The 25,720-nt window shown below is 37.9% G+C and overlaps 1 long non-coding RNA gene across 1 annotated transcript in view; it reads left to right on the top strand.

Annotated features, from left to right (window-relative positions):
* Positions 1-25,720, top strand: part of LOC125935499 (uncharacterized) — a 120,976-nt gene that overhangs the window by 52,050 nt on the left and 43,206 nt on the right. Inside the window, exons 3-4 of the long non-coding RNA XR_007461698.1 lie at positions 19,602-19,724; positions 19,839-19,917. This is a non-coding gene — a long non-coding RNA (uncharacterized LOC125935499). The remainder of the gene's footprint in view (positions 1-19,601; positions 19,725-19,838; positions 19,918-25,720) is intronic.

The raw sequence follows: 25,720 nt of genomic DNA, 5'->3' as shown, positions 1-25,720 counted from the left end.
TGCTTGAGATTCTCACTCTTCCTCCCTCTCTCCGGCCCCCCCCCCCCCCCCCCCCGCTTGAGCACACATGCTCGCTGTCTCTCTCTCCCTCAAAAAAAAAAAAAAAAAAAAAAGGAAATTATGCCATTTCCAACAACATGGATGAACCTCAAGGACATTATGCTAAGTGAAATAAGCAAGTACAAATATTGCATGAGTTATCTAAAATAGTCAAAACTAAAGAAGCAGAGAATATAATAGTAGTTACCAGGGATTGGTGCGTGGAGATGAGGAGTTGTTCAATTGGTGTCAACTTTCAGTTATACAAGATGAATTCATTCTAGAGACCTGTACAGCAGAGGGCCTATAGTTAACAAACTATACCGCGCACTTAAAAATGTGTTAAGGGGCGCCTGGGTGGCTCAGTTGGTTAAACTTCCGACTTTGGCTCAGGTCCTGATCTCGCAGTCTGAGTTCAAGCCCCTCATCTGGCTTTGTGTTGACACAGCCTGCTTCAGATTCTGTGTGCAGAATCCTTCCCCGCTTGTGCTCTGTCTCTCTCTGTCTCTCAAAAATAAATAAACGTTCAAAAAATTAAAAAAAGAAAAAGAAAAACGTCTGTCCTCACAAAGGGGTGAGAGAGAGCATCCCAATCAATCTCTGCACTGTCAGCACAGAGCCTGACTCAGGGGCTTGAACTCATGAACCAGGACATCATGACCTGAGCTGAAATCCAGAGTCAGACACTCGATCTACTGGGCCACGGAGAGGTCCCCTGTTAATTCTTTCGAAGAACCAGCCCTTAATTTTCTTGATCTGTTTTACACTCTCACCCGTCTTTCTAGTCTCCAGAGCAAAAAGTTCCCGCCCTCAGAGACACGCGATTAATCACCGCTCCCGTGTTTGGAGCTTCTGTCAGCGCCTCCGCCTTCCCCCAGTCTGTTTCTGAGCTGTCTGGCCACCAGGTGGCGCCTCTCTCCAGAGTTTTGCCTCCAGTCAGGCTGTGTTTCAAAACTCTACACTTCAGAGAACACCCCCCCCCCTCCCAGTTTGGACCCCCAGTGGTCTTCTGGGGGAGGGTTTCACCGCAATATGGCCAGGGCTGGCTTGTCCCAGAAAAACGGCCTAGCCACCACTCAGCAGCTCAGAGTTGGTGGTAGATCGCATCACACGGCCACACCAGGGTTTGCTGCCCTCAGCTGGCCTTTTTTTTCCTATACCGTTGAAAGTGGTGGCTTTGATGGCACCTGCTGGGTCTTTTGCCTGTGGAGAAGCGGTATCACCTCTACCAAATGTACTCCAGTCAGGGGAACCGCTTCTCCCTTTGCGAGCCAGGGGATCCTCAGACCGCACGGCCTGTTCTTGGGGCTCCACCTTGTTTCCTCGCTGGAGCACCACCAGGGGCCGACCTCTGAGACTTCAGACTCTGCTCGCAGTTTATAAAAACCGTTGGTATTGAAGCCCTCTCCTTTCTCCCCCATCAGTGGTTTTGGAGAAAAGTTTTCTTGTGCAGCCGCCTGTGCGTGTGTTTTTTTGTTTGTTTGTTTGTTTGTTTGTTTTATTATTTTTTTTAACGCTTATTTATTTTTGAGACAGAGAGAGACAGAGCATGAACGGTGGAGGGACAGAGAGAGGGAGACACAGAATCTGAGACAGGCTCCAGGCTCCGAGTTGTCAGCACAGAGCCCCACGCGGGGCTGGAACTCACAGACCGCGAGATCATGACCTGAGCCGAAGTCAGACGCTTAACTGACTGAGCCACCCCGGCGCCCCGCCCCCCACCCCCTGCCCCCCACCCCCTGCCCCCGTGCATGTTTTCACTCTTTCTCTGCAGCTGCTTTCAGGGGGAGTGTTTCCAAACCACTGCACTGCTCTCTTCTCCCCCTCAGCCTTTGCCTCTCCACCAACACGTCTCCCTCCCCTCTGCAGCGCGGTGCCTTTCTCTCCCCCAGTTCACCCCTCTGCTCCTCTCCATACCTGCCATGTTCCTTCCTTAAAATTATGCAGATTGTTCTGTTAATCCTTAGGTCAATTTTTTTTTAGGTGTTCAAAATGGCTTGATGTTGATCTAGCTGTGTTTGAAGGAGGAGACGGCCCCTTATTACTCTGCCATCATAACTCCTCCCCAGATGCCAATCATTGTTGATCAACATTTAAATTTTAATAATTTTATATCTTGGGTTCTTTAAGCCGCATATATTTTTTGTGGTTACATGGTTTTTTATGTATTTCTATTATGGAGAGTATTTACTTAAAAAGTTTGGGGTTTGCGGGGAGTTTAGATTTAGGTGTTATCCAGCCTGTTTTCAGTTTGTTTATTTATTTTGAAACTCAAATCTAGGTAAAAAAAAATTGTTTTACAGTGAAAATTGTTAGAATGTTTCACAGTAACTAAGTGTTGAGATTTTTTTTTTCATATAGAACAAATCCAAAACAGTGATTCAGAGATCTTCAACTCTTTCATATTATCCAGATTAATGAGAGAAAAATTTCCTGAAATGCCAATAGAAAGCAGCAATACTAATGACCTTTCACAGTCCTTTCTTTTATGGAGAGACATTATCTTTCTAACACATTATTTATTTAAAAACAATAATAAATATGCCTTATTGTGTCGCTTTTAAGTTATTTATTGTAATATTGCAAGTGTAACCTCTATTTTATCCTTATTTATTTTGATACTTAAAGCAAAAAAATTTGTTTAGCGTAAGTAGGAATTTATTGATTTACAAAGCAGGATTATATGTTAATCTCTAAGACTGATTAAAAAGAAACCAACATTTTTCATCAGTGCCTATGTCTCTGTCTAGAAGGGCTTTATTTTAGTTCCATAAGAAATTCATCAAAATTTCTAAACGTTCTGTCTGGTATGAAATCAGAAAAGCTTAACACACATAGGTGGTGAGTAAATGCCCAAGTTATAACACACCTAATGTAGTGTCCTTGGCAGGACAAGAATGAGGAGACATTGCATTTACAGCTACTGTTGTTGTTCTGGACTGGAGAAAATATGTAAATGCCAAGATAAACACAGACAGAACAAAGTAGCAGAACCTCCTTGCTCATAAGCCAAGGAGAATAGATCTGGCTCAAAACATGAGAACCTATCTTTAAAATCCACACCACTGGTAGAAATGATGGAAGTGGATTAGTGGGGTTGAAGAGTGGGACAAGAGACGGCAGAGTCTGGTATCACTCCCAACACACAAATCTACGCGAATAGTGACAAATGTGTGTTGATAAAACAAATGTTTCTTGCTTCTTCATAAGCATACTTTTCATAAACTCATCTGGATTCATGCATTCAATTATTTGATGCCTCAAGAAGGCCATAAACAGCATCTGGAAAAAATGACACCAAGAAACGTGGCCTGCTCATTTCAGTAGCTAAAGCTGATACATCAGCGGATCGTGAATAATTATGCACCTGTGGGCCTACCATTATTGGATTCGAGGTGCAGACAGACAGGGATCAATGTTATATAAGTCTGCCTGTACTGTGCATCAATGCCAAACGAAAGGCCCCAAAGTCTTCCATAAATATACTGCCAAAAGGAGGCTGAACAATATGCAAAGCAGTGTAGAAATCATTTTCCCAAAAGAGAATGCAGCTGTAACAAAAGAAGACACATGTTCTTCCTATAGAAATAGAAAAACTCCTCTGGGAAATTGAGACTGTTTGGTTAATGATTTGCTATAAAATATTTTTATCAAAATGCTGTGATTAGCAACAATTCATTCTAGGAAATAAAGGGCTTAAATAGATGGAGGCTTCCAGATTACGTAATAACAACTACATTGCCTGTAAATAAAATGATAAATTAAAAATGGAGAGAGAAAGAGGGACACAGAGAGACAGAATTCAAGAAAGCTCCTGATTAAGTAATGGAGGGAATAGGACCTTCCTGTCCTGGGAATCCTGGGAAACTTAAAAGAACACATGAATCTCAGGATTCTGAAGTTTGGTCACTTAACTATTCCTGTTTTCTGTTGTTTGGGTAAATATTACCTTTATCTTCCATACTGTTTCCCAGTTAGGGTTGAGGATAAGAATGGTACAAGCATTTATATCTTTGATATTGTTATACTTATATAATGCAAATGAGAACAAAGGTGTAGACACATCAAGCCTGATGGAGTTATGCTCGTTCATAAGGGAAAGTTCACATCGATAGCATCAGTAGCATGTGTCTGTATGGGGGCCCACATCACCATTTCATTTCAGGGTAGTGCACAGATATCTAGCAGGGCCAGATGTCATCGTCTAGGAAGAAACCTTGACCCTTTGAGCTCCGTAGCTTTTATAAGCTCTACCTTACCAGCTCACATTCACGGTTGTTCTTAGCACCAGCTGTTCCCTTGGAGTGAGGGTAGGAAGGCTGAGGTTCAAGACTTGTAGTTGACTGAGCTCACATTCGCCTTTAACACTGATCTTCATAGAACTCTGCAGGAGGTAATTTCTCTTCTGAGAGGCCAGCATTCAGGGAATCAATCCTGATAAGTGAAATCTGCCTCTCATCTTGTAAATTTTCTTTAAATTTTTATGTAAATTAGGTAACTCTCTTCATGCATTCATGACATTTTTGAGGCACATGACATAGATTTGGGATTTTATTAATATAAAAAACAACTTTTAGCAGCACTGATGCAATGGTTTCTAGATGAAACTGGCAAGACTTCCTCCTTAGGCTACTATCTTGCTTGAAGATGATTGTCCACTTGGATTTCTTTGTCTTTGGGGGCGAGGCCTCCTTATCACTAATGTTTCAACCAAACAAAGGATCAAAAATTGTATTCTCTATTTCCTTCCGTTCATGACTTGAATATTGTTTATTTCTTAGTTTCTCTTATTTTCTCTCTAATCCTTAAAAGCATATAGAGAACATACACACTTTTATGAATTTACCTATGTAAAGTTGTTTCTCTCATTGTGATTATATTTTTTCTTCTTTCTCAAGTGTTCTCTCCACTGTTTCTGGCAGACAGTCAGGGAGTAACTTCCTGCCTCCTTACAACTTGACCCCCAGTGTACACCTTGACACTTCCCAGAGTGACCCAGTTCACTCGTGAATGTGCTGGGCTGTGTCTGTGTGAAAATGTGGCAGGCGTGAGCTTTGGGACAGGGCTAGATAGAAACTTTGAATCCATTAGTTATGTGATCTTGAACAAATCCCTTCTCTGCTTCATAACATAATTTCTTTTCATTTCAAATAGTGATAATACTATGTATTTCTAGGGATTTCTGTGAGAATTATATGAAATACATAATACATGGACTTTTCCTTCCACAGTGCCTGGCTCTTCCTAGATTGAAAAAATGTGAATTCCTTCTTTATGTTCACATTATAAGTGTGCTGTAATGATCGTCTTTACATTTTCTGCAAGTACACAGCAAAGACATAGGGAATGAAAGATTAGAATGTAGGAACATGGAAAGCATCAGTGGAATTACAAAGAACAATGAGAATTTTAATCTCAGGCTTCCCAGCTAAGTCTTCATCAAGTAATAGTCCACACCAAGATGTCCATTAAGCCACAGTGCTAGAAGAGTATTTAAAAAAATGTCTGTATTATGAATTTCAAAGACCTCACAATAAAACACAAGAGGTTTTTCTGCTTTTTCCTAAAGAATAAAAAAAAAACCCCATATATACATATCAAAGTTTAAACTCTTCAAGAGCAGGAACTCTGGCGTATTCTCCTTTGTTCCCCGAGTAAATATTTCTGAAAGAATATATGACTCCCTACTGATGTCTTTTATGTTCAGAAACTACTAGATATAGAAACCAAATGGCCCCTGAAAACTGAGGGGTTTTTTGTTTTAATTATTTGCTTTGTTTTAGAGAGTACATCATTGGGAGAAGTCAAGGAGATTTAAATAATTATTTCTTTATCAATTTTTTACTTTTGTATTTGAGCCATTTACATTTTATTGAGCAATAGTAGTTGCCCTTCAGAAATACAACTCTAAGTTTATTGTGATCTTTTGATCTTCTATCACACTTGCATAACTAATATGCATTGAGTCAGGAGTTAAAATTCCACGTTACCTAGTTTCTCCTACTAGACTGTAACATGGGGAAACAGAACATACTGGAGAGACACTGTATGGTTTTGTTTCTGGAATAAGGATTGTCTTAATAGTATTGTGCGAGAAATTATGGCAAAGGCTTCATTTGACAAATATTTGGGCCACTGCAACTGTGATAAAACCATCTAGGAAAATAACAGCCAACAGATGGAACTAGGGCAAGGCCAGTGAGACACTGGCCTCAGACTCAAGATTTAAGGGGTGCCCCAAAACTCAGCAATTGGGATAATATTTTAATGCATCATATTTAAAAATAAAAACGAATGCAAAAACTAAGGTGAACGTCAGTATTTATGATTTGTTCTTTCATCTCAAGCTCTAGTTGTGGCATTTACCAATCTTGTCTTTATTTAAAATTGTTACATTTTTGTTCATCATGGAGCTTTTGTATTCATTTTTATTTTTAACAGTTGTGCATTGAAATACAATTTGTCTTGAGTGGGTTTTTTGGTGCCCCCTTAAATTTATGCCTGAGGTAAGTGTTTCACTTGCCTCGCCCTATTTCCCTGCTTCCTACAATAAGGCAGAACACTCTGAATGTGAATGCCAATAGAACAAAAATTGAGGGAAGCCCAAAAGAAACAGACTCAGAGTTGCACCCATGGCTCAGCACGAACCTAGAACAGCAGCAGGAAATTGTTAAAGGTTACATAGCTAAAAATAGAAATTAAAATAACTTAATTTGAAGTAATACATTAAATGCATAGAACAGTGCCCGGTGCATTGTAAACTGTACTTTTCACATTGTAAGCTCTTGTTAACTATTACTATTATCATCTTTATCACCATTATTAGTGGTTATATGGCTGAGTTATAAATTCTTGTGCTCTATTAATAAACCTGTACTCTTTCTGGGGCACCTGGGTGGCGCAGTCGGTTAAGCAGCCAACTCTTGATTTCAGCTCAGGTCATGATCTCATAGTTTATGAGTTTGAACCCCCCATCGGGCTCTGTGCCATCAGTGCAGAGCCTGCTTGGGATTCTCTCTTCCTCTCTCTCTCTCTCTCTCTCTGCCCCTACTCTGCTTGCTTTTGCTCATGCATGTTCGTGTGCTTTCTTTCTTTCTCAAAATAAATGAATAAAAACTTTTTAAAAATAATAATAAATCTGGACTCTTTCTAACATGCTCAATAATCTTTGCTGAGCCAAGTTATAAAAGTTCAGTGTTTTTAATATTTGCTTTGCAGAATTGCTTACATAATTTATGTTATTAATTACTGCATGAGTTGCTTTAGAGAGAATTGTGTCAAAATAGTTTTCTCTCCTCTTTCCATATTTAATGTTCACTTTATCCTTTGGAGAATGGCTGATATCTGCATTTCAGTAAATTCCATAAAATTTAAGAATCATCAAAACTATCAGAAATCAGGGGCGCCTGGGTGGCTCAGTTGGTTAGGCATCCGACTTTGGCTCAGGTCATGATCTCAAGGTTCGTGGGTGTATGCCCCGTGTCAGGCTCTGTGCTGACAGCTAGGAGCCTGGAGCCTGTTTCAGATTCTGTGTCTCCTTCTCTCTCCCTGCCCCTCCCCCACTTGTGCTCTGCCTCTCTCGGTCTCTCAAAAAGAAATAAATGAAAAAAAAATTTTTAAGCTATCAGAAATCATATAAAGTGGTATAGCTCTTTTTTCTTTTTCTAAATTTTTGAAATGCAAAGTAAATATTTCGGAAAAATATTGGGTTTAAACTAGATAAAGGGCTGGATTAAGTTAAATTTAAGCATGTAACACTAAAAATTATCACAATTTGTACTTAATATTTAAAAGTATGCATTTTTAACTTCCAGAACTTTTTTTCTTTTGTACAGGATAATCATTCTAATACTATTACACTTTTCTGAAATTCACCTTTAAACTTATGTTACCTACAAAATTGAGATCCTGGTCCAGATAAAGATGACTGTGACAGAAAATCTATAAAAAAAAGAGTATTCATCCAACCTTGCCAGCCTTTGTGCAGGTGTTTTCTTAGATGAATAAATACCAGCCAGAAAAAGCAGAAACTCAGTTGTCTATTAATTTAAACTCAGATTATAAACCTAGAGTGGCTCAATAAACCATTTTTTTTTCCTTTTCAATACTGCCCCCTTTCAAAATTATATCCTTTATGGAAGACCCAACACAATATCCAATTTCCATGAAAAAGGAAAAAAATAATATTTGTTGATACTAGACACCATGCTAGGCACATGTTTCCAGGCAAAAGGCTGAGGACTTTCAAGTCAGCACACTAAAGTGAGTGGTATATGCCCAGATATGCTTTTATCAGAACTCTGGGGATCAAAAATGCTACATGTCTTGCCCAAGTTAATAAATAATAGAGGAGGCATTCAGAACTAGTTATCTGATGCTCAGTGCTTTCTTCCATAGGGATCATGACCCAACTGAACCTAATTAATTCTAATGACTTGTTCTCAAAACACTTCTTGATTTAAATCTTCTCTGTATCAAAGCCAGTAATTAGCAAACAATAATACTTGACACAGGTTTAGTAACTGTGTAACTGTGCCCTGATAATATCTATTTCTACTACGTATTTCATAGTGTCCTGTGTGTGCTAATTTCAGAATAAATACCACATTTTCTGAATCATCCTTAGGGAGAGGCTTTTATTGCATAGCTGCCTTTAGAAATCCTTTCTCTTAGTAATCCACATTTTCATGGAGAATGGATTCTCTCTTGGGTCTGGAGGCTGTCTCAGCCTCTGTGTGTTTTGGACAAGATTGCAGAAATCAACCCATGATGACTTCGTAAGGACACCAAAACCAGTAGCAGTGCCGTCTTGCCCCTTTTCACCAGCTCCTCTTACATGTAAAATACTAGTCGGTCCCTTACTTCAGTGCAAAATTACCTTCTTGAACTTTCCCTTTTTTTGAGTGCATTTCAAAAATACACACTCCTGCTATGTCATCCTCATCTTTTCCCCTCTTTTCTTCCCAAATTCCAATTCCCTTCCTTCTAACTCTCCACACATACCCAACTCATATGCTGAAAGCTATGTCCTAAACGGAAGATAAGCATCTAGTCTATTAAGTTGAAAATCTAATCCCATGTACAATCAACAAAAGCCTTCTTTGATTTTTAAATTTGCCTCATATTTTTCTAAAATTAGTATATGAAGAGATCAACTTTTGTCCCAAATATTAAGATAAATTAGTTTCAATATACAGGGGGTGACTTAGCTATTCTTTGGAGTAAATCAAACTTTTCAAGTTTATTCTTCAATGAGAATTGACCATAGGTAGTGCATATGACTCAGCCTCTATTATTATAATCTAACTGTAATAATAATAATAATAGTTGGCATTGTTAATCTATTACTTATGTGAGTTACTCATTTTTCAGCTCAAAAAACTTTACAGTATAATGTATTTTACATCCTAATTAAGTATTTTATTTCAGTTCATTTTAATATTGTGGAACTTTGTTCTTTCACTCTCTTTTTAAAATGGAGAGAGTTTGAAATTAGAAAGACTAGATATTTAACCACCACTATATACTTCCAAGTAAAACGTCTCATTGCTACTAGAGGAGTTGATGAAAGTTGTTCTCCAGATCCAAATAAGCTTTTGACAGGTTATAAAATTAATTTTAATAGTCAGATGAGGAGAAGTATTTATTTCATGGGTAGGGCCTAAGACAAACATCTAAAAGTACCTCAAACTGATAAGCGTTTTGCAGGAAAATATAATTTTAAAAACATAATTTCACCTAAGGCTTATATTTCTTCAATAAGAGCATAGAAATACATGAAATAAAAATAATGTTCTTGAAGTTCTTTTTTATATCAACGTATTTAGGTACTATGGTCCATTTTACCTTATAAGCCTAACAAAAGGATACCCATCTAAGTGAAAGAAAATCAATTGCATATGTCTGATTTAGAATTATGTTCATTTACTTAATAGTTTATGGTCTTGAAATCTCGTTTATAGCATTACCAAAAGAATAAATATTTTTAAATGACTGAAAATTTCCAATCACCAGAATAATAGTTTTGAGTTGCCAAAATCATTAAGAGCTTATGAGTTGAACCAGAATTTCTTACTTTTGTTCGCATTTCTACTTTGCCCACAAAAAAACTGACATTTACAAATATAGACAGAATTCAGATAGTTCTATAAAATAATTGTGATTGCTTTTAGGAACTAACAATTAAATGATATTTGGAAATTGACACTTTTATGAGTGACTATAAGCATTTTTCTTTTCTGTTTACGAAAGAAAGAAAAATGAAGAGTCTTCTAAGGTGACACTGAGAATATGTAGCAGAAAAGGGGAGGGTGTCTTTTCCTCACTCTAGATCTTTTGAATCCTTCCAGTAGGGCTACTTCTCTCTGGTGTGCTGTGTAATCTTTCAAAGAGAAAACTGCCTGCCTATTCAAAATATACAGACTTTTTTGTAGTTAGACAAACTGAATCCCAGAAAAAATAACACATAATTAAGAAGATTTTAAAAATAAACTTTTAATTCTGAAAAAGACGGACTTTTAAACATCTTTAAAAAGTCCTTTTCTGAATGCATAAGCTTTTAAAGATATTTATCATTTTCCATATCTTGAATTTTTTTGTACTTGAGACCTGTACTTGAGATCTTACATAACCATAAGACACACTGGAATGAACACAGGGCTTTGAAAGATGAAAACAAAAGCAAGATCCTTGGACATAGATAGATACAAATATAATGCATGATTATTTTTTAAACCTTAATTATTTCTTAGTGTGAAACAGGTAAAGGTAGTGGGTGAAAGCAAGTACTTTAATTCAGATAGACCATATTTCAAATCTCAGCTCCTCTAGTTTACCTAAACTTATAAACTTGGGAAAGTGATTTAACTTTTCTATGTCTCTGTTTCTGTGCCATAAAGCATACCTAACAGTTAGTGGTAAAGATTGAAAGATTATCTATACAAATGGACAATGACCAGACCCCCTGTGATACTAGGTCTCTGACCAACAACCTCTGTAGCAACCAGCCCAGGATGATCAGGACTTGCCAGTTTTCCTATTTTTTGCCCCTGTTTCCAACTCAGGATCAACCACAGAAAGCCAAATACACTCCTTAAAACAATCACTTCCTGCTCCCCCCAGGCCAATGACCTCCAGAGCATAACAGAACCCCCCCCCTTTTTAAAAAAATGTAAAATAGCTTTTTCATTCCTCTGCTTATCTTTGAGTTTCTGCCAAATGCAGTTTAACATGGCTTGCTAATAACAAACTCTGAATATATAGCCTCTGTTTTCATTTGTGTGGTCTTCATTTAGTTCCACAAAAGTCCCTGAAAAATGAATGTAAAGAGCCCACTTTCACATTTAGTATAGGAGTGCTCAGTAAAATGGACAGAAACACCTGTTGCATGATGGAGTCTACATCCTCCTTAATTCTGCTAAAGATGATGTTTCAAACATGTTTAACATTTTATATTGTGTTGGAACAGTTTAACTCACAAATATTCTTGCCCTCTGCCAGCATGCATTCATGCTGACTATCTGGAGTAAAACAATTATTTCGATTTACAAAATAGATTATTTTGCAGAGGAGTAAATCCTTCTGGCCTAAGAATCAAGCACATGATGGCAAACAAAGTCTTTAAAATACCGATGAATACGATGGGAAGTTGAGCTAAAAGAGGCACATCAGAATTAACTAGTAAGTATTTGAAGAATACAGGTCACTTGTCCCAATTATAATCTAATGAATCTGAATACATAGCGGGTGGGATCCAGGAATGGGACCATGAAAAATCTCTCTAGATGATCCCACTGAGAATGAACTATAAACAACATTGGCAGACACCTAAATTAGATGATTTTCCCACTTTTAAAAATTAAAACAAAAAAAATCCTTGTATTACTATATTAAAAATAGAAAGTAAGACAAATTTCAACTACACCACTAAGAGAATTCTATATATTAAGATTAACATCAAAATATAGTTTCTCCTTTCCTGCATCCTCTGGACTGGAGAGGTGGTCTGGTTTCCAGCCATCAGGGAAGACAAGACTTTTTTTTTTTAAGTTTATTTATTATTTATTTTGAGAGAGTGAGAGAGAGACACACACACACACACAGAGAGAGAGAGAGAGAGAGAGAGAGAGAGAGTGCCCATGTGTGGGAGGAGCAGAGAGAGAGGGAGGCAGAAAGAATCCTAATCAGGCTCCGCACTGCAGAGCAGAGCCCAATGCAGGGCTTGAACCCATGAGCAGTGAGATCATGACTTGGGCCAAAATCAAGAGTTGGAACTTTAGCTGACTGAGCCTCCCAGGTACCCCAAGACAAGACTTTTGAGTTCAGGCTGCAACTATGTTTTCATTCACATATACAATAAAAATCATGGGAAACCTAGTAAGAGCCAGGTGCTATTCTCTTCTGTTCCTTCACACCCTAGAGTCATTGCCCTAACAATTCTGCCTCTTACTCCTAGAATCCCCTAAATTCTTCATTCCCTGGCACTATGCCTAGGGAAGAGGCAATTACTGCAAAAAAAACTCTTGTGGTTGAAAAACTGTATTTCCTATGACAATAAATATATGGGCGAGGAGGACACCTACGCACTGGCAGGAGCTCTCCTCTCTGGGGACATCTTTGAGCTCCAATGTGTCCTGAGCCCTGTGGGTCACTGCATAGTAGACAAGAAATGGAGTCAGTGGGCGCTCTCAGCCCTGACTCAGTGAGGTATCTGCCTTTCTTTAATGTATCTGCAAAAATGAATTCCAGATACTGTACTGTTAAGAAAATCTGTGAAGGAAATTTGGAATCTGTGTGCCAAAGACAGAAATGCTAAATGGAGGGAAAGCATTGCCAATGGCTTGGCATAGCTTCTGAGACAGAGGAAAAAAAATGAGGATGTTGGGTAATGTAAGATAATAGATGCCCCCCTGAAAATATAGTGAGTAACTTCTCATGAAACCATCTGTGCCCCAACTTGCTTAGCAGGAAACTGGCATTTATAAAAGGATTTACTCCATTTACTGAGGATTGTCCACAAGGTGCTTGCATTTATGCTGTCATATGTGTCTCTGGCTTCTGTTATTCACTCAGCTAGCATTGTCAAAATCTCTTGGTTTGAAATAGGTTGCTTCAGTAAGATCAGAGAGAGGATCTATGCTTCCCCAACTCCCTTCATTCACACAGTCAGAAGCTCTTGTTAATTGCATATAACCTCAGTTCACATGCCAGCTCCAAATGATGCAGAATGACAGCTTGCGCCACAGTGTTGAGAAAAATGGTGAGACCAGGTCTTGACTCAGCAGAAAAAAGAACTCCATGCGAGACTGATGTCTTCTGTTGGCCTGGGATCAGCGTGATCGCATCTTAGAATCACCTGCTTGCATGTCCATCACCCCACACTATAAGCAGTAATTAGATTGTATTTCTGTTCCTTCAGAAGGTAAAGTTTATTGTGATGACTGAAATACCACTCCTAGTCACTGCCATGTTCATCTCTACCCAACATTCTGCCTCTGAATGGAAACCAAAGGCTATTCTAAACTCCTTCATCAGCTCCATATTTTTCTAAAAAGCCTGTTACAAATTTCTATCAATAATTAATATACCCATCCAGCCACAAAAAAAGAATGAAATCTTTCCATTTGGAACAATGTGTATGGGTCTAAAGAGTATAATGCTAAGCAAAATAAGTCCGCTGGAGAAAGACAAATACCATATGATTTCACTCACATATGGAATTTAAGAGACAAAACAAAGAAGCAAAGGAAAAAAAGAGACAACCAAGAAACAGACTCTTAACTATAGAAAACAAATACGGTTAACACAGGGGAGGTAGGTGGGAGAATGCGTAAAACAGGTGAAGGGGATTAAGAGCACATTTATTTTGATGAGCACGGAGTGAGATATGGAGCTGCTGAATCACTGTGTTGCACACCTGAAGCTAATATAACTGTGTATTAGTTACACTGGAATTAAAATTTTTTAAGTACATATGCTTGAAAAAAAAAGAATTAATATACCTATATTTCTAATCTTTTGGCTTCTCTTAGAGTAACATGTTACAGAAAATAAAATAATTCTAGTACTTGATTTTTAAAAACCTCCTTCAAACCTCAGATAAATCACATAATTTTGTAACTTAATTAGCAGCTTAAATACTATACTGTATTAATATACAAGTAAAAACGAATCACTAAGTTCAGTAATATATGTGCATTTATTTTATGTGGGTATGTGCATACATTTATATATATGAATTAAAATGCTTTGTTAAACAGCCATTTATTTACAGTTTATTAAACAATGTTAGTAAACTTAGAATATGACTTTCCTTTATATAAACTGTTTCTTGGATTTTTCTTTTCCTCATACTTGCATACATTATGATTGTTTTTTCAGTTTGCCACTATTAAGAAAAATAAAAAATACCCAAGTCAGCCATTTTTTGCTTTTTAAGAACTCCAGGAGATTAAATTAAAATGAGTAACATAAGATGTGTGAATCTTTCTTCTTCTTCTTCTTCTTCTTCTTCTTCTTCTTCTTCTTCTTCTTCTCTTCTTTCTTTCTTCTTTCCTTCTTTCTTTCTTTCTTTCTTTCTTAACGTGTGAATCTTTCAAAGTTTGTTAAAAGTAACTCTGTTCACCATAGATAGAAGTGAGTACTTAAGTCTTGGCATCATTTAATGTGATTGAATTGGTTAGTTAATAGCAAAGAAAGTCACTGATCCCTGGCAGACTCCAGTCACCCCCAAACTGCTTCTTCTCTACAAACATTTACTCCATTAATCATTCATTGAGTGTCTGTTTTATATCCAGAGCATTTTGGCTGATTTAAGTAATTCTATACCATGGCATTGTGAGGTTGAGAAACTTCTAATCCATTCAAGGGAAAGGGTCATGTAACAGAAAAAGGAAGATACTATGAAAAAAAAAAGTTGCCATCTAACCACTGATTTGTTTTATAAACCCTGGGATTTTCCTTTACTCTGTTGTCTCCTTTATCTGTCTTCATACCTTCACTTAATCACCAAGCCTTGTTGACTCAAACAGCTATATATTTCATAAACCCATCCACATCACCTTATGTAAGTTTCCATTACTCTGTTCTTATGTTCTTTACACTGAACTCTTTGAGGACACTTTTGTATGTCACAGACATTGATAGTATACATAAGGCACAGTAGGTTTTTCAGCAAATTATATACAAATATATATTTGAAGATGAGGCAAGGTAGAGGAAAGGCTTGAAAATAAAGCTAAGGAGGGGCGCCTGGGTGGCTCAGTCGGTTAAGCTTCCGACTTCAGCTCAGGTCACGATCTCACGTTCAGTGAGTTCGAGCCCTGCATCGGGCTCTGGGCTGATGGCTCAGAGCCTGGAGCCTGCTTCCGGTTCTGTGTCTCCCTCTCTCTCTGCCCCTCCCCCGTTCATGCTCTGTCTCTCTCTGTCTCAAAATAAATAAACGTTAAAAAAAATTAAAAAAAAAAAAAGAAAAAAAGAAAATAAAGCTAAGGAAATGCAGGCAACATTTTTTTTGCACCTACTGGTTCCCAGGACCTGGGCGCATACTAAATAAACTTTCTCAGTATCTTTGAAGGGATAGTCAACTTTATCAACAAAGGAACTGACTTCCAATAGTCTTTAAATCACAAAATTGCAAAGTAACAAGGTAGGGATCCAAACTCGTGTCTCTACAAATTACTCTCCCATTAAGTATTGCCTAAGTTATTTTACTTTTATCCTAAAGGAAATGGGGAGCCGATAAAGATTTTTGAGTCAGGAAAAGCATGGTAATAGTGGTATGAAAATTTGATATGGCAACAGTGTGCATGATTTTGAACAGAGACACTGAATTCAGGGAACTACAAGTCTAAATCAGTGACTAAGAGGATTGGAAATAGTGTCTAGGTCAGAATAGAGCCAGTGGAGATTAAAGGAAGGAATAACTTTTGCCATAAATTATATTGCAGCTTATGATATATTTATGAGAAATTGCTGGTTCTTTTTCCACTGCATAGGAAGAAAATATTTCTTAAAGAAAAGAATCACCTTCTAGAAAACACAGTACAAACTGGAGGGCATTTCAGAAAATCCATGGTGTCGTTTTTCTAGTTTAGGAAACGTGCTGCAATGCCAGACCAATTTCTAATAGTGCCGTAGCTCTTCTTCTGCGTCTTGGAGCAATCCATCAAAGTACCTGTAGGCAAAGGAACTTAAAGGTTTGGTGTTTGTAATTTCATCAACCGACGACAACCCTCTCAGCAAACTAGAAGGAAATGCAAATTAGAAAAATGGAAAGATAGGCTCCTGGAGAAGATGCTCCATAGGTGTCTGGGAAGAACTACTGAGTAGGGCACAGCCAGCAGGCAGTTGTTGCAAGCCTCAAAAAACACATCTCAAATAAAAGGTTTATCAAGAGTTGTTTATAAGTCAATTCTTCATGAGTTCCAGTACCTTTTCGTAGGGAAAGTGATCATTGCTAGGCTGTAGACGGTCTCAATAAGAATGGGAGTCAAAAAGCTATGAGTTAGATGATGTAATTATAAGATAGGAGCCAAAAATCCCAGGCAGAGGAGATACAGTCTTCAATACAATCAAAGCACTTATGAAAAGAATAGAAGAAACACCTTTCGTAATGCTGCGTGGCCAGAGAAGGGTGAATGCTATACTTTACCGCTTTGGGTATCTAAGACTCATTCAAATTAAATGATGAAATTTTGTCCCCATTTTACATTACTAGAAACTCTTCTGATACAAAAGCATAACTCTGTAAATATACTAAAAACCATTGGCATGTAGATTTTAAATGCCCAAACTTTATGGGTTATAACATATTTCAATAAAGTTTTTAAAAAAGGGCAAACAACAACTCAATCAGACCAAAGATATATAAAAACACATGATAAAAAAGTCACAGAAAAACAACTGAAAGTTTGTGAGAAAACTTGGTGTTACAATAAGAGAAATTTTCATGTGAGAATTAGTTTCAGGAGAAATAAGAGGGATACATATTTATAGCCAAGAAGAGACAGATTATGTGTACTGAAAGATTCATGTCAGGATTACGCCTAATAACAGATAATTAGGAACAACCTAAATGTTCAAAACTGAAAAAATAAGTAAGGATATTACTATACATATAACCAAATGCCTTCTCGGAGTTAGTCCCCAAGACTATCCTCGCTTCTGATACCAACTGTAAATTCAGGGTTTCCAGAACTAAGCTTGCATTTAGTAATTCACTAGACAGTCTCACAGAACTGATGGCGAAAGCTGTTTTCCTGGTAGTTATCGTTTGTTATAGGGCAAGGAAATGTATCAAAATAAGCCAAAGGAAAAGATACATAGAGCAGGGTCTGTAGAAGTTACAAACACAAGCTTTTGTTGTCTTTAGAATGTGTTAACCTCCTGGCATTGATCTGTGATGATATATAAGCAATAATGCCACAGGAAGCTCATCTGAACATCAGTGTCCAGAGTTTTGGGGGGACTTATTTGGTAAGCATCATTGATCAACTGATTGCCCAAATGCTTGATCTCAGCATCCAGCTCAAATGATACTGCATGGCCCAACGCCTCCACCTTAAGTCACACAGACAGTGTTTCTTGGTCAGTACCCATTCTATGATTATGGGATGTGGCCAGCCCCACTCAAAGATCTAGTGTGAGATGCCCCCACACTAAACTAAGACATTCCTGTCATATCTGATATCAGTTACCTTCCAGAAGCTGAGGACAAAGGTCAGACTGATTTCTCTTTGCCGAAGCCAATTCTTTGCTACGTGATGATGAATTAGGAATCCAGAGTAAGATGCAACTAATATGAAATAATTACAAATAATCTGTGAAAACCATAAAAGCAACAACACAAAATGGTGGCTATGTGGATGTTGCCAATACTTTTGAGGAAAGGAAATCGTTTACTCTCCTCCATCATTACATGAAATCAAGGTCGCTAAACTTTCATCTTCAGCTCAAATAAAAGCACAAAGAGAATGACTCTTCCAGACGGTCAATTCAAAAGACTGGATTTACAGGAGCAGAAGAAAGAAGTACAAAATTGAGATTCTCCTGTAGCAAATTGACCTTGACTCTTTTGTCTGTGAAAAGTTATTATTATTAGTGGTGGGCAGGATTTGTATCTATGAACCCCGTAGGATATTCTGCAAGTGAAAGACAATTTGGTACATCCCTTTTGGGACCTGCAATGGAAATGAAGTAGAAAAAATAAGTTTTTGCTCTCTTGCTGCCTAACTAAATGTCAAAATAAAAACCTGGGACTGTATCAATTCATTATATGCATTTTCAAGAAGTTCACAAATAGTGGGCTGAGTGATATGGATTTTTTACATTCAGTAGAATTGTGTTAAAAGAGAAATAATAGCTATTCAAATGTGAAGTGATTACATTTTCACAAAACATAATTTTCCACCAGAAAAACCAATAATCTAAATCATTTTTTCAGGGGATGAGGAAGACAGAGCAGAGTAAGTGTCAACATGAGCTTTGTTCTCCAATCACTCTCAAATTACGTTATTTAAATTTTCTAACATCATTCACAATTTTATTATCAAGGCTCTTTTTTCTTGTCCCATTCATCAAATTTAAGTTTATGTGGAAAATGTGATCTATCTCATAGTGTGATAGATCTATCTTAAGTAGAAAACGTACTCTATTTAAAAGGGAGATAATTTTGTGTGTGTCCTATTAAAACTTGTAAAATTTCACTCCAAATGCTAACACTTCAAATGTGGGGTTGTTTCTCAGCCCATATTTGATTTCACCCATCTGTGTGAATCCGGCTACCATTACTGTTTTTTCTCTTCTCCTTGATCCGCTAATTTTAATTACGTAGCATCAGAGAAAAAAGGTCTGCATATGTCTCTAAGATATTTTATTTAAAAATTTAGTTTTCAAGGACTAGTATAAATGTCTGTACTTAACTTTGCCAACAGTGGATTATTTCCAGATGCATCTTTCAATAGCATCATGTAAACATAAACTTTCTTCTCATAGTCATTACAGCTAGCATTTATTGGACATTTACTATGGCAAACATTGAGCAAATATAGTACATGAAATATCTTGTTAAACTGTCACCAAAAACAAATGAGCTAGATATTGTTATTATCTTCTTTTTATGAGGAACAGAGGCACAGAGGTTTATATTTGAAACCCAAGTCATCTGAATCCAGAGTCTGTGTTCTTGACTACATTATGTCCATCCATTTAGCATAATGCTATATAAAAAGGGCTCTTGCTAGAAGCACAGTGAAGTGAAATTGAAATTCAAGGTTAGTGAAGGACCCTTTTATTTTGGTAAGTCAGTTCTTCATAGGAAAACAAGAAAAAAAAAAACCACCTTAGTTTGTGATTTTAATCACAGACGTCAGTCATTTCTCCAAGGAAGACTAGGATTTGCCCAGATAATATTTACTGAATATCTACCGGGTAGAAATTATACAGTATTGGGGAATATTTAATTCTAATGATTACCAGAGGGAAGAGGCCCAGGAATTTCAGAACTTTCCTAAGTTTGCATGCAAAAATTTGACTTTAATATATATGTGTACTTTTCTGAATAGGATGCTAAGAGCTGTCGTCAGAGTTTCCAAGAATTAATGGCATTGCCCATAGGATTCACAACCACTGTCCTGGGGGATGTGGGCCAAAGAAGACTGGGTTTGGACCTGGCCATTCGGCTCCAGGTGAGAAGAATCTTCTTAACATATGTGTACTGAGCCAGCACATTAATATCCAGGGCCCACATGGGGTGGGGGTTTCAAACTCTGTAGTGTTTATAACATATGATTTTTGCCCAGAGCCCCTTTGGACAAATGAGGATTCCAGAGACTTGAGTCCAGCCAACTTTCTCCTTCCACTCAGAAGACTCATCTAGTAGTAAGTACAACTATAACCCCAGGAATGATTATCTGACAGGACAGCCACAGGCATCAGCACAGTTAGCACTGATGATACCATAGTTTTATTTTATATTTTTACCTATAGCAGAACCTGCTCAGTATGTTGAAGAAAACTTAATAATAAAATCCCCTGTTAGCCTAGAAAATCCTTTCCTCAACTGTGGCTGAGAAAGAAAACAATCAAATCAGACTGAGATGTACATCACAGGTAATCTGCTAATGACATTATAAAGACAGGACAATCCCATCCTTGCTATGCTACCACACAGACATGATCCATTATGCACGTGTTCTCAAGATTCATTTGTCTTCTTGGAATAAGACGTGACAGAACTTCTGGCTGCACATTCTTTCACAGTTCATCTCCAATTCACCTGGTTGATTGGGGTAGCCATCTGGGCTAGCTAACTGCTTTCAACTGAAGAGGTAATAAAATTTCTGTATCTCTTTGACAAGCAGGTGGTTACAGCTTGGAGAAGGCCTCGAGGCTAAGATTCTGTTGGCAAGAAGATAAGGGCTCCAGCTTCCCTTACGTTTACTTTTCAAAGAGAGAGAGAGACCCTAGGCCTTTAAGGAGAACTTTCCTAGACTCTAAGACTAGTTTACTTATCCCTTAAAAATGTTTATGTACAAATCAAATGGACACAGAAAGAATTTACAAATACTAGGTTTCTCAAGGACATGTTCTATGAAAGGGGGTGGAGAACACCTCTTTTTGACTTGTGGCATCAGGGAAAAATCTTAAAAAAAATATTTTACCTTTATAATATTAACATAATTTCTTTCCAGAATTACAGTGTAAGGAAAAGGTGGGGCATTGGCTTCACATGTGACCTTTACTTACACCCTCCCCCAGAGAGTGCTCGTGGGTGCAAAAGTGGGGGAGGGGCTAAGGGAAGGCCTGGGAGAGACTCTCAAGCATGCTCCACGCCCAGCACAGAGATTGATCCAGTACTTGATCCCATGATCCTGAGATTGTGACCTGAGCCAAAATCAAGAGTTAGATGCTTAACCAACTGAGCCGCTCAGTCGCCCCACATGGGATCATTAAAATGAGATTTTTTTCCCCCATCCTTTGAGATAACAGTTTTAAGAGCTAATGGATTCAGTATATGTTTCTGGTTATGTTCTACAGAAAGGAGATTTGGAGATGGAAATTCATGCTCAGGGCATTTAATGGGGAATTCTTAGACTCAACACCTGTGGAGAAATGATGGCAGCAAGTTCCAGCAAAGGGAGGGAGTGAGCATTAGTTAGCTCTGTGGCCTAGAAGGCCCTGCATATTTGCAGAGCATTGAGGCAAGGAGGGTGGACTTTTCCAAGGGGACTTACATTAACTAGCTGTATGTTGACTGCCCCTGGGAAGGCAGTGTTACCCTGGCAGAGGTCGTTCTCTTCTGAAAAGGACAATTCCCAGAGGATTCAGCCACCAACCATTTGGAGAGATAAGTGTTTCTGTTCCAAAGAGAGGGGCGGGGACCTGGGTGGCACATCACATCCATTACAGTGTCTGACTTTTCTTTAAATCTAAACTCTACTCTATTTCAACACCATTCTTATAAATAGTGTGAGTCAGTGTGTGGGTGAGCAATTTTAGAGCAAAGAATTACCAGAGGATTTGTGAATAGTCTCTGTGTACTTAAGGAATAAACGCAGGAAAAAATAGGGTTAGGCTGTTTGAAAACCAGGCTACTTAGATTCAGCTGCCAAGTGTGCATCTTCCAAACTCTGCCTTCTTCCTTTCTCCCATCTCTCCTGAGGAGGCCAGGAGGCTCAGCCTGGACATTTACAAATCTCCTTTGTGGAAAATCCATTACTCTCAGTGCCCTGAGTGAACATTATCAGGATTAAATCCCTGGCTTGGCATGGTTGTGGAGGGTTTTTTAAATAATAAAGCATCACATGTGATAAATAGCAATGTATACTTTAATTATGTAGTTGCCAAGTCTAATTATATGTATTGTGCAGCAACTTAATAAATGGGTTCTCTCAAAGAAGGTTACACTATGTATATAGCATTACTTCAGTGCCCGTGAAAGAAAACTTTCCTGCCTAAGCCCTTCACTAAATTGTAGCTATGCAAATAGTAAAAATGAAAAAAAAAAAAAAATAGGCTATCTAAGACATTCACTACTGAAAAGCCTTCGATGGCTCTCTTTAGGCTGCAAAAAAAGTCCCAGCTCTTATGAATAGCTTATAAGGCTGCCAGTCTTAGACCCAAGCAAGGGGAACCCCTGCCCATGTCCGTGAGCTTTAGAGGATATCCTGTGACTCTCCTCTGGCTTTCCCACAGGAAGGCGGTCTTTGGGGCCAAGGAGATATGCCTACTTATAGTCTTTGCTTCTGCATCCCCTGCTTTTCAGCTCTTACTTTAGAACCTCTTACCCAATGGTGACCTGTTTTCGGGGACCAGGCAAGGCCTGACCGGGGTCAGCTCTTCACGCAGGACTTACAACTTGTAAACCTTTTAATATATGATCTGTAAATCTTCATTTGTATTCTTTCCTCATGTTTCACAAATGCTGAAGTCAGGCCTGGTCCATGACCTAACCCCTAATTTTTGCTTCAGCCCCATCTTTATTCAACCCAGTCTCTTCCCTTGTAATGTGTACTTGGAACATACTGAGCATACTTAACTATTGACAGTGTCCCAAACAAATCAATCTGTCTCTTATCTCTCCGTGTTTGCATTTGCCTCTGTGAATAATTTTCTTTCCATTGACTATCCCATGCCCCCAACTCTATTCTGCCTTGTCTACCTGGCCGATTTTCACAGAAGAGGCAGTTTAAATATTGCTATTTGGTGAATCTTTCCCTTGTGTCCCTGTTCTTGGTTCTTTTGCATCCACGCGACTCCTGAAACAGAATGCTATGGGCACCAGTGACAGTTGCAACAAAGTTTATTACAATGAGAGGCAAGGCTGACCGATCGGGACCAAAACTCTTGATAAGAGTGTGGCCTCGAACAGCCGGGGTACAGAGTTTTTAGAGCCGATCGCATCGTTTTATCATTATCTGGGAACAGAACAGAGAAACAGTTCCCAGATGAGTTAGAAACAGTTGCCAGATGAGTCAGAAACAGTTATCGAATGAGGTGATTATTTTAGACTTTCTGCCGCTAAGTTGCAACCAGTGGATCTCCTTGCCGTTGTCTCTGATGCTCTTTTTTGAGGTTTTGTTTCTTTCATTGGTAAAGCCTGATTCACAAGAGTATGAAGTATGATTTACAAGAGTAAAAGCAAGGTTGTTATCTTTTGACCTTCAGTGTGAGAACAAAGTTGTTATCTTTGAAGCTAAGCGTTAGCCCTACAGTACAATTTAACCCTTACAGTTCTCCCTCACCCAGCTGCACTTACATAGTCATTTCTCTCTAATCTAGATTAAAAATATTGGCATCAATGAAACTACATTCTAGTTGTTAGTTGAGGATAGGAACCATTTCTTAGACATCCTTCTAACAACAGAGTCTATCATCGTATTTCATGAAGAGTAAACACTTCAAAAACATTTGCTGAATGAGCGTATCTATAAACTATTCAGTAACATGATGTTAGCATTCTTAAAAATGAGAAAAAATAGGTCACAGAAGTATTATCATGTGAGTTTGAATGTTAAACGCACTCTCTCCCTAATTTTAATAGTTCTAGGTTGATGAGTATCTGGATTTGATGTATACAACTCATATGCATAAGTAGCTGTTGAGGCATAGATAGTTAAAGTACTAAGTCCAAAGAGATAAAACTTATAGCAATGACTCAAGGAAAGAGTTAGTGTTTATTTTATTCAATGAACAGAGACCAGTGGTGAAAGAGTTTTGTGGAGTTTTCTCTGATGAAGTAAAAATACTTGTTCTTCATTACTTTCATGAGGGTGTGAGGGATTAAGTACACGGTGAGTACAAAAGGAGGTTGGGGGATATACAGTGCGAATGGAATTGAATGATTATCTATTTCATGGCTGCCCAAGATAATGCTTAAAACCTCACACATTTAGAGAGTGTCGTCTACATTTCTTCTACAACCTTGTATCATTTCCTTAGAGAAATTGCAAGCTTATTGCCTCAGACCTACCTATTACACAAAGCTCGATCGATACAGACAATTCACATGCTTAGATAGTTACATTCCGGGGAGAAAAAGAAGGATGCTGCTGTAAAAATGGTGTCAATGTTTCCTATAAGAGTAATAATAATAATAATAATAATAATACAATAGGGCAATAATGCTAAAGTTTTTACATACGTATAATTTAATCTCCTCTAAGTTACAATTTGTATGAAAGTCTTTTCAATTATGTTTAAATTTAAGAAATAGGAAACACTCAGGGGTACCTGGGTGGCTCAGTCGGTTAAGCATCCAACTTCGGCTCAGGTCATGATCTTATGGTTCATGAATTCAAACCTCGCATTGGGCTCTGTACAGACAGCTCAGAGCCTGGAGCCTGCTTCAGATTCTGTGCCTCCCTCTCTCTGCCCCTCTCCTCCTCTCATGCTCTCTCTCTCTCTCCCTCTCTCTCAAAGATAAATAAACATTAAAATTTAAGAAAAATTTAAGAAAAGAAATAGGAAACACAGTAACTATCACCAATCACACACACACCTTCTCCAACTACCTATCTAGTCATCGATTGACCAATAGTATTAATATAACAATAATATCCTCTTCAATATTCCTATTTTTATTTCACAATACAAAATGTAAAATAATAAACTCTGTCTCTGTCTCTCTCAAAAATAAATAAACATTAAATTTCTTTTTACAAAAAGAAGAAGCAAAGATTAAATAAATTTCAGGTCTCTTAAATCACTCACTATGTACATCAAAGTCTGTGGGTGAGATCAAAGTGCAGGAAGCTAATACATACAGGCCTGCTTTGCTCCTTAACTTCACCATTTATAAAACAGGGATCATAATTGCATCTACCTCAAGAGTAGTTGTATCAGATTAGTTAATTCATTTAAAGTACTTAAAACAGTGCCAGCCTCATGAATAACACTCAGTAAATGAAGCTGTTGTTATTTGCATTGTTATTACTAATAGTATGTAGTGATGCTGATTCATTATGATTCATTACAATCATAAATTTAAGAATGGCTTTATTTTTTATATCTTCATTGGCACCTTTGAAAATAAACCTTTGGTAAAACTGGATACATGACAATTTTTGAAATAGGAAAGAGACTATCTTGCTGCCTTCCTTTACTTTCTATCATTTTATATTTTATAGATGAAAAAAGCCTATGACTTGAAGAGATTAGTAACTTGCCCAAATTCACAGCTAGAAAGCTTTAGGTCCAGCAGAATTTAAACCTAGGAGGTGGACTCAGGATCTTGCCCTCTGAACTGCAATGATATACACACACCACAGAGTTGAAGCTTCAAGTCATTCATAAAATATAAGAAGATGCTCACTAGAAGTGTTAACAATCCAGTATTATGAAACTGAGCACATGCATTAGAGCTGCAGAGATGTTCTGATTTTAAGAAGCAAAGATCAGGGGTACTTGGGTGGCCAGGTCGGTTAAGTGTCCAACTTCAGCTCAGGTCATGGTCTCATGGTTTGTGGGTTCGAGCCCCACATCGGGCTCCATGCTGAGAGCCTGGGCTCCGTGCTGAGAGCTCCAGCTCAGAGCCTGGAGCCTGCTTCAGATTCTGTGTCTCCCTCTCTCTCTGCCCCTCCCCCACTTGCACTCTGTCTCTGTCTCTCTCAAAAATAAATAAACATTAAATTTTTTTTTTACAAAAAGAAGAAGCAAAGATTAAATAAATTTCAGGTCTCTT

The sequence above is a fragment of the Panthera uncia genome, chromosome D1, assembly GCF_023721935.1.
Source record: "Panthera uncia isolate 11264 chromosome D1, Puncia_PCG_1.0, whole genome shotgun sequence".
Taxonomy (NCBI): domain Eukaryota; kingdom Metazoa; phylum Chordata; class Mammalia; order Carnivora; family Felidae; genus Panthera; species Panthera uncia.
This window is presented reverse-complemented; position numbering and strand designations above follow the sequence as displayed.